The sequence below is a fragment of the Cyanistes caeruleus genome, chromosome 4, assembly GCF_971803275.1.
Source record: "Cyanistes caeruleus chromosome 4, bCyaCae1.hap1.1, whole genome shotgun sequence".
In the NCBI taxonomy this organism is placed as follows: Eukaryota; Metazoa; Chordata; class Aves; order Passeriformes; family Paridae; genus Cyanistes; species Cyanistes caeruleus.
The window spans coordinates 9,129,434-9,143,492 of NC_141704.1; the positions used below are offsets into that span (position 1 = coordinate 9,129,434).

Sequence of the window (14,059 nt, forward strand, 5' to 3'; positions counted from 1 at the left end):
TATTCCTTTGCCTCTCTTGAAAGGCTCACTGCCTCTCTTGGTTTTGAAGGTGGTACCTAAAGGATGGGTCCCTTTGGACGTGGGATCTTAATTTAGTCTTTGGAACTTTACTGGAAGTCTATAAAATGAAAAGATCCTTAAAATATTTATGCCAATATGAAGTGTAATGAGCCTAATTTGTCATTGCAAATTTATGGGAACTGTCACAGTCTGACCTGTGATCATTTTATATTATATTTGAAGATATGATCTTAATTGAAGCTGAGTATGAGACTGTTTAGTAGAGAATAAATTACATTTCAGGGAAAAATAACTTCTTGCACAATACATGAATTAGGAAATGTGAATTTGCAATTCAGCAATAAATTTAATTTTAAATTTCTTAGTTGTCAATAACAGGAAAGAGACATCTAACGTCACCAAAGTATTTTTAAATCTTTTAACTATACTAACTCTTACTTGGATCTTTGTTAACCTTGACTAGTACAAACCAAAGGATGTGGCTTTTAGCACCACATGAGGCAATTTTACTGTCTGTCTTTATACAGATTGGAGCAAGCCAAACGTGTCCCCATGTAATTATTAGTTATGCAAATAGATATTAACTTGATCCAAGGAGCAAACATTTCCAATGTTTGCACAACAAATAAACATCTGGTCTCCAAACTGGCTGAAGCCAGCTGAAAAACATCCTCTTTTAACTATTTATCATTTTCTCATAAATCCCTTGCAAATTTTGGTTCATTACCCTCACAAAATCCTCAGCTGAGCCAACAGCTGCTATTGTATTTTATGTGTGTATACTTTAAAGGCAATTCACTGCCGGTGGCACTGAGCAGGAGTGTTTTTCCAGTGGCTAAAGGGAGTGAGGAAGATTGCAGCACTGGTGGGCAGAGAGGACCAGAGAGCTCCAATTAGCAGAAGCACAGACGTCCTCGGCTCTTTGAAGGCTGCGACAAGTTGCTGCAATTTGGCATTGAGGACTTGGCACTGCAGGCTTGGCGCTCGGTGTCTGCTGTCAAGGATGAGAGCTACAGGCATATGGTGAGCACTCAAAGAGCTGGGGCTTAAGGCTATGGGAAGTAACTCTGCAGAACTGGCAGCAGATGTTCCTTCAGGATCCGGCCATGTGTATTTAGGTGGTGTGGAAAGGCCCACAGCTTTAATGACAGCTACTACCATTTGAGCTGTGCTGATTCCATAAACTCTGCCTCACCTGTAGAGCTTTCTGTGTAATCCAGCCATTTCCTCCACATCTCAAGACAGTCTTGGCCTTTTTGTTTAATTAGAAAGCCACAGGAAAGGTCATAAAGCTGATCTAATTCTCTAATCATCTAAAATGATATGTCTCTTAATAAAAGAATTGGCTTATATAGTTAAAACTGTCCATTTTTCTTTTTATTTTAATTTCTCTAAAAACTCAGATTAGGGACAAAGATCCATAGAAAGAGATTGGGAAGTTTAGAGAATGTTGTTGGGCTTTAGGGTAAAATAACTCCAGTTAGAAAATTATCCTATGAGGAATAAATGATTTTAAATATCCAGTGTTACTGTTTTAACTATTTCAGATATCAAAGCATAGACAATTCTGTTTCATTTATTTTAGATTTTTGTTATGGTATATTTAATCTCTTTTACCCATTTTTGCACTCCTTTACACTTGTTTTAGCAGATAGACTTTATTTTAAGGAAAAAAAAATATTCTATATAATCTATGATGTTTTATTGAATCAGTTTCTTTACAGCCATTTTTCACTGTTGTCTATCTTGAAAATTCTCTCCTAAATAGAAGAACATATTTAAAAGTAGGCTAATGGTAACAGAGACTGAAATAGCAAGAAGCCATCTATTTTCAGCACTGCGTTCAGCTCTACGGCAAACTTTGGGGGGGAAAACATTAATAGATTTGTTATGATGAAAATATTTGTTACCAAATTTGAGATATTTTCTCTCATGGTAGTATGATGTAAACAGATTGGAAAATTCAGTCTTTGCAAAATCTGTGCTTAAAATACAACTTTTACAAAATGAAAAAGCAGCACCAAAAAGTTTTAGTATGTCATAAATAGTATTTTAGTGCATTAATTTAATGTTTAAGAATAGCATTTTTGTCTTTAAAATGTGGGAAGATGTTTAATACTACCTGTAATTTGCCTTCTCTTTCACTAGGGAAAAGAAGGCATGTCAAATATTCTGGAAAAAAAAAATGGAACAAATAAATAAGTAAGGGTGTTGCCTATTCAATAACATGAAGAAGAATATAAGATATGGAACTTCTTTCCATAACTTGCTGGTGGTAAATTTTGCATTAATACAGAGCAAGGCTGAAGAAGTTCTTGGGAGGAAATACCATCAGGGATATAATTTTAACCTCAGGAAGACCCAGAATCAAACTGTTGAAAATACTGCAGGGTTGTAAAATTTTATTTCTACTCTCTTATATTGTTTAGGCATTGATATCCAGACTTTAAATGGGGATGAACAGGCTTTGATTAGATGAAATACATCTACTATACACTTATACTATATATCATATGCAAGTTTCTCAAAGACCAGAAAATTACTTGGTAAAACTTTGAAATTATATATTTAAATATAATACTTATAAAAATTTTAACAAATATTTTCCCAGAAATTTTAGCTATTGGACCTGTCTTCACTCTATAAAGGTTAAAAAATATTTTAAAAAGTCATAATGAAAAACTAGAAAACTGATTGTCTCTCTGGTAAATTTTCAAAAGCTAGCATTTCACCTGAAACCATACCAAAATCTTGAAAATACAGGAATAAAATTGAAGTGGGATGCAAGGATGTTTTTAGAAGAAAAATCTGTTCAATATTTCATAGACATTTCTCTTTTTTGGTGTTTTATGCCTTTTGTGCTGTATTCTCCCTTCTGATCCTCTCCTTTGAAGTTCTGAGTTAAATCAACAAGTGCAGTGATCAGAGTGATGCATTCATTCCTATTTCAGTCACAACTTTGGCTTTCATTGGTTGTGATTTGGTTGAGATGCCTTTGGTCTTGCTTTGTGAGGCCAGCTTTACCGTCCCAGTGTGAACAGCTATGAAGTGCAAGGAGTGTGATTACAACAGCTGAGAAGTAATTGAAAAATGGTAATTTGCATATTTTTTTTTCAGAGAAGGTTTTTTATTCCCCCAGTAAAAGTCATTGTTTGCAGGGTTTTACTTTAAGGAATTTTCAATATTCATGGAAATTACTAGAATAAAACCTGAAACTACAATGATGCACATTCATTAAAACCCCACAACTACATTTCTTGTTTTTCCCAGTCCTAGATCTTTTCAGTAATTTAGCATCATTTATGGATAGATACCTGAAGAGAATTATTGTCTACTATTTTCTATCACTGATTTTTGGGTTGTGTTTTCTCTTGGTGGTTATTGAAATCCATTTCCATTTATTTCTTCCATTCAAACAGCCTACTACAAGCTCCTCTCCGTGTTAGTGACACACACCTTGCAGCCAGAGGGCCCCCTGTACATAAGTTAGGCAACAAGGATTTCTCTAATTCCCCTTCCCTTTCCATCCCCTATCTGCATGCTGCATTACTGTGATTCCCCTCCAAGGAAACAGCTTGTTGTCTGCACCAGACCTAGCACAGAATTTCCATAGCATTTAAATTTGAACTTTGAGCTGTTGAAACACAGCCTTTCGAAAATTGGTTTAATAAGAGCCAGGATTTCATCCATGATTTTCCATGAATTTTCACTGTCACTTCTGTACACTGGGTAGAAGACTTGGCTTTTTAATCTGTGCACAGAGGAATTCAAATGGTGTTTTTGTTACCCTGCAGCTCACCCAGGTCTTGTAGCAGCAGTGAGAAGTGTTTTATCCTGGGATGGACCACACAGGATTCACAACAAAATTTCCTGTTACATAACACAGTTCCATCTTTCAGGAGGAAGCCAAAGACTAAATGACACTCCATTTTAAATGTGTATTAATAAACCACACCTTTGTTAATGATTTACTCATGGCCAGGACTTTGTAGCTCTGCAGTTTGGGATAATTCCAGAAGGAAACTGAAAGGAGTGCAGCGGTCTGATTTATATAATGAGAAGTAGGAAAAAAAAGGAAGTTCAATAATTAGTCTAGTATAAAAAAAATAGTATAAACTCTCTGCAGCATAAATAATGAATTAACACTTCTAATATTTTCAGCCAGTTACTTTCCTGACTGTTTTGGTGTTTGTAGGTATAATTAATTCCTCTGGGATCAGTTAGGGATCTCTGGGACCCTACAAACCTTAATGAATGCATCCGTAAAACAGACCTTGAAGTTTAGAGGTGGGTGCTATGGCACAAAACAAAGACAATTCATATAGACTTGGGAAATCTGTGGCAGGGCTTAAAACAAAATCGTTTAAAAACACTTTTTAAATTTTTCTCTAATTTGCAGCCACAGGGGGATCAATTTTAATGATAAGAAATTTAAACAAAGCTGTTTAAACAGCTTATCTATCATTAGTATTTTCATCAAAAGTTTTCATAAGGTTGTATTTAATGAGCATTTATTTTAGTGTGGCCACCCATTAAGCACTGTGTGGTCTGAGGGGTCATTATATCATGTACATATAGTCTGAGGGGTCATTATATATCATATCATCATATCATATCATATCATATCATATCATCATATCAATCGTATCATATCATATCATATCATCATATAACATTTATCATATCCAGCCTGCCACACCTCTGTTCACACCACTGCAGGTGGGGGCAGTATTCCTGAAAGCACCAGAACTCATCCCAGGAATGGTGCCAGCCAGAGCCCGTGCCTCATGAGGTGTATTCCATGAAAATGTGTCTTCAGGAGGACATTAGGAATTCCTTATGTGCAATACAAAGTTAGCACAGACATATCTGTATTTCTTCTTTCCCAGTGAAAGGAAAATGTCTAAAGGAAAGACTAAGAAAGGGTGGTCGAGCAGATCTTGGTGATCTCCAGGTTTGACAGCTGAGATGCTGGCAAAGAGACCTTTTGTGTTCCATCTTAATTACCTCCACTGAGGAGTTTAACTTCCATGTCTTCATTTGTTGTACAATGGCTTCTACGTATTGCAGTTACACTGGCTGACACTGATAAATAAAATAGCTGAACCTCAAATATAATTACCTCAACAGCTGTGCACTGCACTTGAAAACCATTATTCTTTATATTAGGTAAACAGAAAATGGGATTTCAAATTTATTGTAAAAAAGATTTTGCTGTCTTGATGTTGAAATAATTTAGGAAGTACAAACTCAGCAAATATATTGCTGACTTACTGATTTAATTATCATAATTTGGATACACAATTTACATATTATAAATAGCATCTTCATCAGTATGTCTTTTGTATCTACTTTTTCCTGAAGGCGCTGGTATTCTTAGCTGATACATTTCTGAAAATAAGTTTTCCTTTTTGTCTAACCTTTATTCAAAGAAAGGAGATGATATATAGTTAAATTCCAGGTGCTTTTTAGTCTTGAATATTGTTCTATAACGTTGGTTGGTTTAAGAAAAGAGAAATAATATAAATTTATTCTGATTTCCTATTATAAATCCTTGGTGCAAACATAAAATGAAAGAAAAAGAGTGCATTTCTAATTTTCTGGTGTGCTGTGAAGCTAATGAAGGCTGATCTCTTATGGATTTGTGTTCTTTATGACCCAAACCTTCCTCCAGCAGTAACCATGGCAGGACACAGGCAACAATTGGAAAAGATTTAACATGTGCTGCTGATAATCCTGAGTACACACGCTCTTTGTTGCCATGCTGGCAGGCCAACCATCTGTCTGAGTGCAATATATAGTTCTGTCTGATCTAGGAGCCTTATCTGTCTCAATTTGATCTGTCTTTCCCACAATGGGAGTGCCAATTCAAATCTCTTTCCGAGAGGCAGATGACTGTTTTCACAAAACTTGCAGGAATTTAATTTTTTTTTTAGACTTTCTGCTTTCAAATTTGTTTGAAATGTTCAAAGGTGATTAGGAAGAGAACACAGGGAAAGAAATTAACAGATGGATAGGGAGGCAGCCAATTCAAATGCACATACCTTTCTTCCTGGGGAAATAGCAACACTACAGAAATGGCAACAGAATTGTCAGGTTTTTATAAGATTAGAGAAAAAAAACAGACTTGTTCATTTCATATCTGGTAGGGCATTTCAAAGGAGATGATGATCAAGACAGATACCTAATGACACTCATGAAATAAGTATAGTTTAAAATCCTCATGCAATGCAATTATTTCCACTGAAATAAGAGTTCAAAATTCCTAAATGTAAGGAATTTAACAGTAACAACAACAGGTTTTCCAAACAGTTGTGTGGTGAGGGGGAGGGAAATCACCCCTCCCTAATTTCCAGGAATGAAAATACAGGACTAGTTTGATATGTGTTGGGTACATCCTGGATAATGAAGTTTTGATCCACAGAGATTCCTTAGAAAGAAAAGCTGGCTGACTGTAGTGTTCCTCATCCTGCAGAGTCCCCAGCACACCTGTGTAAAGGAAGGTGGATATTGGGACACATTAGTTGTGAACAAGCAGAAAAGTTCCACACATTTTTTTCTTTATGAAAAGCCCTAGGGAAACTCTACAGTTGGAAACATTTGAATGGATATTTTTCCCCATAGAAGGTAGTTTCCTGGTCTTACATACTGAAAACAAGCTCTGAACAGTCCCTGTAACCTGAGGCAACTACCCTTGAGTTCCTCAGCTTGCACTCTATGCATAAACATTCAGGTGCTCATGGAACAAAGGCTCCTAAATCCCACTGGTGACTTACCCATCTTAAACTTAAGGTGACTACAGCCTTTAGACTAAAATATCTTAGACATTTAATATAAAAAAGTGCCAGTACTACTAATTCTATGAAAATGTTACTATATATAAATATATCTTGATCTGTGTAGCTGTGTAGCTGATGCTCATAGCCTATTGTCTGTGAAACTAGTTGTAAAAAGTGACTTTTTATTTTCTACTCCTTTTCTTGGTTGTTTCATTTTACTTACACTTCAATGTCTAATAAATAATCTATTACCTTGAAGGTATCTAGGAATGGAGCATCCAAAACCTCTCTGGGCAACTTTTTTCACTGTATCAACACCTTGACTGTAAAAAAAATTTCTTCCTTATTTCTGACTTGAATTTACTCTCTTTTAGTTTAAAACCATTACCCCTTGTCCTACAGCTACAGGGTCTATAAAATGTCTGCCCCCATCCCTGGATATCTTCAAGGTCAAATTGGATGAGTTTCTGATCTAACTGGAAATGCCCCTACTTATTGCAGGAGAGTTGGACTAGATGACTTCTAAAGGTCCCTTCCAACCCAACCCATTCTACCATTCTCAATGATTATTCTAAAAGGCGCTTAAATTAATTTGGAGCATTATACAGCATCATGTATTTTAGCTTGGCATAAATTGGGACAGTCCATTTTATTGTAGTTTATGCCATCTGAAGATTGGTAGTAAATATTGATGCTAGACATTCTAGTTCTGATGACTCACTAAGACAGCTGCTACTTAACAAGGTTTTTTTCTGAGAGAGAAGGAAAAGGAAGGATTGAAATATTTTCAAGTTAAAAAAAACCCAAACCTCGTAAGATCTGTCACACCTAAAAAAAGTGGTTAATCTTTTAGTTATTTGTAGTTACCCTAAAGACAAATCCATGGTGAGGAAGGCAGAAATTCTGACCCTCCATAAAGAGAAATTTTATGTTAAAACGTACTGGAAAGATTGTTGCTCAAAGGCCCTAAGGAAGGTTTTGTATGTGAATAAATCTGTTTTCAAAGGCCCCAGTTTACCTTTGGTATTCTGAATTGCATGGGATGGCTGAAATATAGTAAAAGTATCAAGAAGATCCTAATCAATTGCTGTTTATGATAATTTGCAAAGCTGATGAGGTTTTAGCATTCTATTAGTCACTATGAGTATCTGTGCAGCATGAAAGAGCTCATTAGGAGTGTCCCTGCTATGGATTTCCTCAACAAAGGAGAACAATAACACACTGCTTCTCAGTAGCAATTTTTAATTTAAAATTAAAATATTCAAATATTATTCATTAGACCACTGTTTCAAAATTCCTGTCAAGAAGAGACCCAACAAACATACAGGGTCTGTGCATAGTCAGTAGTTGGTACCTACTTTAAATAATTTTTTTAAGAATTCATCCAATGTAGTACAGAGGAAGTTAAAAAATTTCCTGGATTTTCGGTTTTGCAGTTTTCCAAACGCTGGATTTCCAGCCCAACAGATGGTATCATATATGACACTGAAACACAAAGACACATATAATAATCTTTGGCTTAAATAAATAACCACTTCTAATCAGTTCAATAAAAATTCTGTGTCCTCATCATAGAAAAAAGTTTTCCAAGAATATTGGTCCTTGTGACACATGCCAATGGCATTCAAATTTCAGATCATTCATTGGATTTCAGAATCAACAAGAACAAGCTCAATCTTCTTCAACTGTATTAGGGATGTGGATTTTTAATTGTATTTTTTTTCTTAATAAAGCATCCCTGTCACCAGTTTTGCATTGCCTTTGTATTTTAATGTAGCTGAAATTAAATGAATCCCACCAGCTGTGGGGGAGCAAAGGCTGGTGGGATAACAACATATATCTTCTTCATAAGCCATTACAGGTGATAACTAATACTTTCTTTCACATGAAAGAAAGGTTCTTGTCCTGCTGGACAAGTTAGGGTAAATTTTCTAGGGCCTTGCTCATCAGTACAAATTTACTGCTCTGGATAGAGATGCTGATTCTTTTTGTACTTCTGGATCCAGAATCTCACTCATAGTCTTCATGGGGAATGCTATGCAAAATCTTTGTGTCTTTTTCTGTAATCATCCTTTAAGCAATTTAAGGTTTTAGAGTTAACATTAGCCCTTTGTGTCTTTAAGGTGTTTAAGGTATCCTTTTAAATACATTACTGACTAAGTTTGCAGAGTGGTGTTTTGAAATGCCATTTGAGATTTTTTTTTTTTTTTCATGAAATAACATATACCTAAATATCAGTGCAGTTCTCAGTCCAAATTTATTCCCCCTTTAAATGTGCTGGGATTTTCCCTGTAATAATATTTTGGATTTTTTGAGTTTTCCCTCATAGATCAGAGAAACACCTAAGCATTATTCTATGGTTTTATCGAATAGAAGACTTCTACATATTTAATGGCAGGAAGCAAGCTCTGCATCACTTATTTAACTATTTTTAATTTCAGGAAGTATTTTCTGCTGTATTTGTTCTACTTCATAGAAGTAATTCCCACCTATCATTAATCTCTTCCAGAAAGACAAATGAAGCTACAACTGTTAAATCCTTTTAAAGAGCTCAGCTCTCATCAAAGGTCAATCAGAAGTCAAACTGGACATTTTTTAAACAATTGAATAGGAGAATATTCCATTATAGATGTCAAGATGAGATGTGACTAATGTCACAAAAGTTAAAGGTTAGGGGCTAATCCACTGAGAAATCATTCACGGATCGTATTTAAATTGCTCATAAGGTCTCTGCTCTCTTACCAGAGCTGCAGCTAAAGATGAGAGCAGACTTCCCTTAATATCTGTGCTAGCATTTAAATTCCTGAACCTGGCTTTTCCTTAAAAATAGAAGGAAGACATTTTAAATTAATTAAAAACAATCTCTTCCAAACTATGTTAATTTTGTTAGACCAACAATTTTTACAAATTCATTTATTCTTTCTAAATTAAAAGCAATTCCATTAAAACATAGATCTGAGAACGTTAGTGTGGTGAACAAATTCTAGTCTGAGAAAGACTATTTGCTTATTCCTAAACATATCTACATGTAATAAAACTTCTCCAAAGACTGTATCTTGAGGGAAAGTGTTAAAAGTCATATGTAGACTCTTTTCCTAAATAAAAGCTTCCTGAAAATCAAATTAAATAAACAGTTGACAAAAATGTAATGAATCTAAGTTCTTTTGGGTTTTGGGGAGAAAAAATAGTATTTCTTTATATGCAGAAGATGCTGATTAAAAATAGCAGCATGCCACACATTTGAGCAATAAGCCATGACCTTAAATATCTTTGTATTACTGACATGGAAATTTAGTGGGAAGAATATCATTTCACAAATTGGATTATGGCCACTATACAATGAATCTATCTTGACACATTGTTATGGTGATTTTGAGAAAAAATACTGGGATTTAATGAATAGATGTAGATTTTTTAAATTGTAGATGTGTGATCTAGTCACCATTGTTCTGTTTATAGACCTATACAGATATGTAATTTGATTATAAAATATGAAATAATATTAAGTAAATCTGAGATATTTACACAAAATTATGATAATCAGTTTAACTAGAAATAATGGAGTGCTTCAGTTGCCTTTCTACAGCCTAATTAGAAAGGGAAAGAGATGTTTCCTTTCCTCCTACAGCCTATGCAAATCTGACTTCTAAAAATGGTACTCAGACAAAAGACTGTGGAGAAGTAGAGGATTTAACTCCTAGTGAATATCATAAAGAGACTGGAAATTGTTTGGCTTGGTCTGTACAAAAGAGAAAATATAACTATTGATTATTACAGTCATGTCTAGCCAGCCAGATATATACATATTAAAATATAAATATTAAAATATATAAAATATATTTTGAGGAATATCCCCTGAATTTGCATTTGGGAAGATAAAGAAAACACTTTATTTATACCTTGGGTATTGCCTAATCTTTTGTGAATTTGGAAGTTTTCTGAATATATTGCAGAGATAAGCTTTGAGGTTAACTGCTAGAAAGACAAATAAATGGAACAAAATGTTTATGCAGTAACAGGCCTGAGTATTTGATTTGGAAAGGAGGGGGAAGGGTCTATTTTCCCATTGGGGAAGTAACTATACTAATATTTGTGGCTGTTTGAAACCATGCAGCTGGCTTTTTTGTTGCCTTTAAGCTGTACTGTCACAGAATAGCTGAGGACTGTGTGATCTCTCATCTCTTTTCATCTCCAGTCCCAAAATGTGTCATAGTAGTGTTGGTAATTGTTCTGATTTTTCAAAATACCGGGATACTTCATATTAAGTTCACTGGGTAAAGTATTTTTTGAATACTCATTTCTGACAGTTTACAGACCTTGTTCCTACAATCATATAATCAAAGGCTGGAAAAGGCCTTTGGGGTCATCTGGTCAGCTCCAACACTCTCAGCAGGACTAATTTTAACTCCATAGCTCAAGGTATCAGTAAGATGTCCTCCCTGCCTTCTCCTTGCACGATGAAGTGCAGTGCTCTGAGCTGCTGTTCAGATATCGCATGCTTAAGCCCCCAACCATCTATGGCCTGACCCTAGACTTGCCCAAGTGAAAGCAAAAAGAAAATGAGTGAAAGACTGAATTAACTGCTTTCAGTGTTTCTTAGATGTAAACTGGCTGGGAAAGATTTCTTTATCACATAGATTTTTAATTCCAATATACTAGTTTTTTTTTTTACTTGGAGATTTCAGTGCTTTCATGAGAAGGGAAACAAGGAGAACAAGCAGTTAAATGCCTGTTGGGGTGAGATTTCTGCCTGGTACTCTGAACCAAAATACATTTACCCTCATTATCTTCCTTGTGAGTCCATCTATTTCTTGTACTTTTTACAACTCCTTTGGGTCAAGATTGTTTCATTCTGCCTCAGCAGCATCGAGTACAATGAAGCAATGCTCTGGCAATGCTGATCTTGGTGCTGTGGCACTGCTTTCCCTCCCCCTCTGCCCTCGTTGCAGGGATTAGAGGTAGAATTAAGTAATGTCCCAGAAATGTGTCCTCTCAGCCAGGGTGTCTCCCAGAGCTCTCCTGGCTTCCATGCCACACATTCCACGTGCCTTAATGCACTCCCCAGTCTCAGCATACAATTAATAAAAGTCTACAATTCCTGCTATGAGCAATTACTGAATCTCTCAGCTCAAAATATGCTCTGTTCAGTTAGAGTACCCCACTCAGAGTTTATTAAGACTTGGCTCTATTATCATCTGTTTCCCAGCCAGGAACTATGAGAGTTATGACACAGGAGGAAAACTGAAAAACAGAACTGACATTGATTTCCATGTGTGCATGATCTTGCTCCAAAGACTAGTAACATAGCAACAAGGGTTGGATTTTTTTTTTCTTCTTTTTTCCCTTATTTCTATAGCCCTATTTATCTTTTTTAAGACTATGGTTAAGGTTGTGTTCTTTCTTCAGGGTATTATTCTTATATTCAAAATAGAGGATGAATTTTTAATACCTAGTTCACTGCACTAACTTCTAAACGTATTTTGCTTATGATAGTTAAATCCTGATGTAGCATCTGGTTTTGATGGAGTTTCTGCTTTTATTCACTAATGCTGTTGGTCTGACCAGGTCATCACATGTGACTTCATCAGATATCAAACAGCATGGTTTAACTGGTTTATTTTACATCCAAACCTCAACATCTCTATTTCACTCTTTACAACACTCTTGTGTAACTTTCTTCAGTAACATCAATCAAGAGTAAGTTGACTTTTAGAAATGCATTTTATTTCCATTTTCCACTTCCCTTTTCATGTCAATACATTATTATCCTCTCCTAACCTTAGCAGTGGAGCAGAGCTTTCAAATTATGCATGAGCATTAAGACATATAACATGATAATAGCAAAGTTTCAGCCAAATGTTTTGATATCCCACTCCCTGGACATCTGTGTACTAAGGGTAAGCATCAGGTCTCATTAACCAGTGCATGAGGCTACTACAAAGGGGAATTTCTCTGTAGCTCCACCCTCTGAACAGTCAGAAATAATAAAGAAACATATGGTGGTTTAAAATTTAGCCTTCTGGCAATTTGGCAGGTACCTGTTCCAGCTTAGAATTCAAAACTACAAAAATCTCTCAAAGTTTATTTTCTCCAAGAGGAAAAAGTGAAGATCATATCCTTGACAAGATAAGATTTTCTTCTTATACTGAGTATTTAGAGAACCTTGTGATAGTGAAGCTGAAATCATTATAAAAAGGAAAAATGCTACCATGCATAGTATCTTTATCACCCCAGTTTGCTAACATCCCTAAGCAGCTTTTGCTGTGAAAAAGAGACAGGATGAATCAGAGCTAAAACATAGTTACATATTGACCTAGTTATTTGCAGCAGTTTTGGAAGGTGCTTATGAGAAAAAATCAAGCTCCTGAAAGGAAACGCCCCTAACTGTAAGTCCCCTATCAAATCATAATCTGGTGAAAATACTTCCTAGTAAAAGAATTTAGTGCTTTTTCCTCAGAAATATAACACAACTGTTTCAGAACAAAACAGTTTAGCAGAAGCTCAACCTATCAATCATAATCCTTCCATCAGCTCAAACCCTTTCACCAGAGCCAGCCTGAACACCCACATCACCCCCTCAACCAAGCTTCTAGCAGCCTTTTATGAGGTCCAGGTGATCTTCAAGGTATTATTTGATCCCTGTCTTACATGTACAATCAGGAGGAAGCTGATTAGTTGCAGGTGGAACTGGTTTAAACTTTAAGAACTTTAACAACTACCACCATTTATAGTACCTAATGCCAGATTTCAACCAAATGCCAGGGCTCTGATCATTTTTTTTGATCTCCAGATATGCCCACATTCAGCAGCTGTTAATTATATAGTTTCTAACTAAAGATCTCCCAAACATGGGAGGGGACTAAAAACCCCTATAGTTTTCAGTTAGCTTAATTATACCATGGTGACAAGAATCAGAAGAACAAAAGAAAAAACAGACAATAGATTTAAATGTTACTGAATTTCAATTGTAAAAGAAAACATGCTCAGCAGCAGAAACTGTTCACATAATTCTCTCACTGAATCTAAGCACAAATACAAAAGAGAAGGTTTTGTAGTGCTTTGAAAAGGAAAACAGAATTTATTAGAATTTGCAGGTAGCAAATTTCATGCTATGCCCATGCCGAATGACTATGCTAGGTCGGCTTTGGACCAATATATTTTACAGGTGGCATATGTTATTTTGAAGCAACAAGCAAATAATAAAACTGATGAAACATGAATACCTTGTGTTTCTTAAAGTTTTTTTGGTTTGTTTGTTG

At 35.5% G+C, this 14,059-nt stretch overlaps 1 long non-coding RNA gene across 1 annotated transcript; it reads right to left on the reverse strand.

The window, feature by feature from the left end:
* Positions 1 to 4,080: 4,080 nt before the first annotated feature.
* Positions 4,081 to 13,383, reverse strand: LOC147653420 (uncharacterized). The gene is made up of 3 exons (XR_015285892.1): positions 11,117 to 13,383; positions 8,159 to 8,285; positions 4,081 to 6,510 (listed from the first exon to the last, which is right to left on the reverse strand). It is a non-coding gene; the product is annotated as an uncharacterized LOC147653420 (long non-coding RNA).
* Between the last annotated feature and the right edge of the window lie 676 nt (positions 13,384 to 14,059).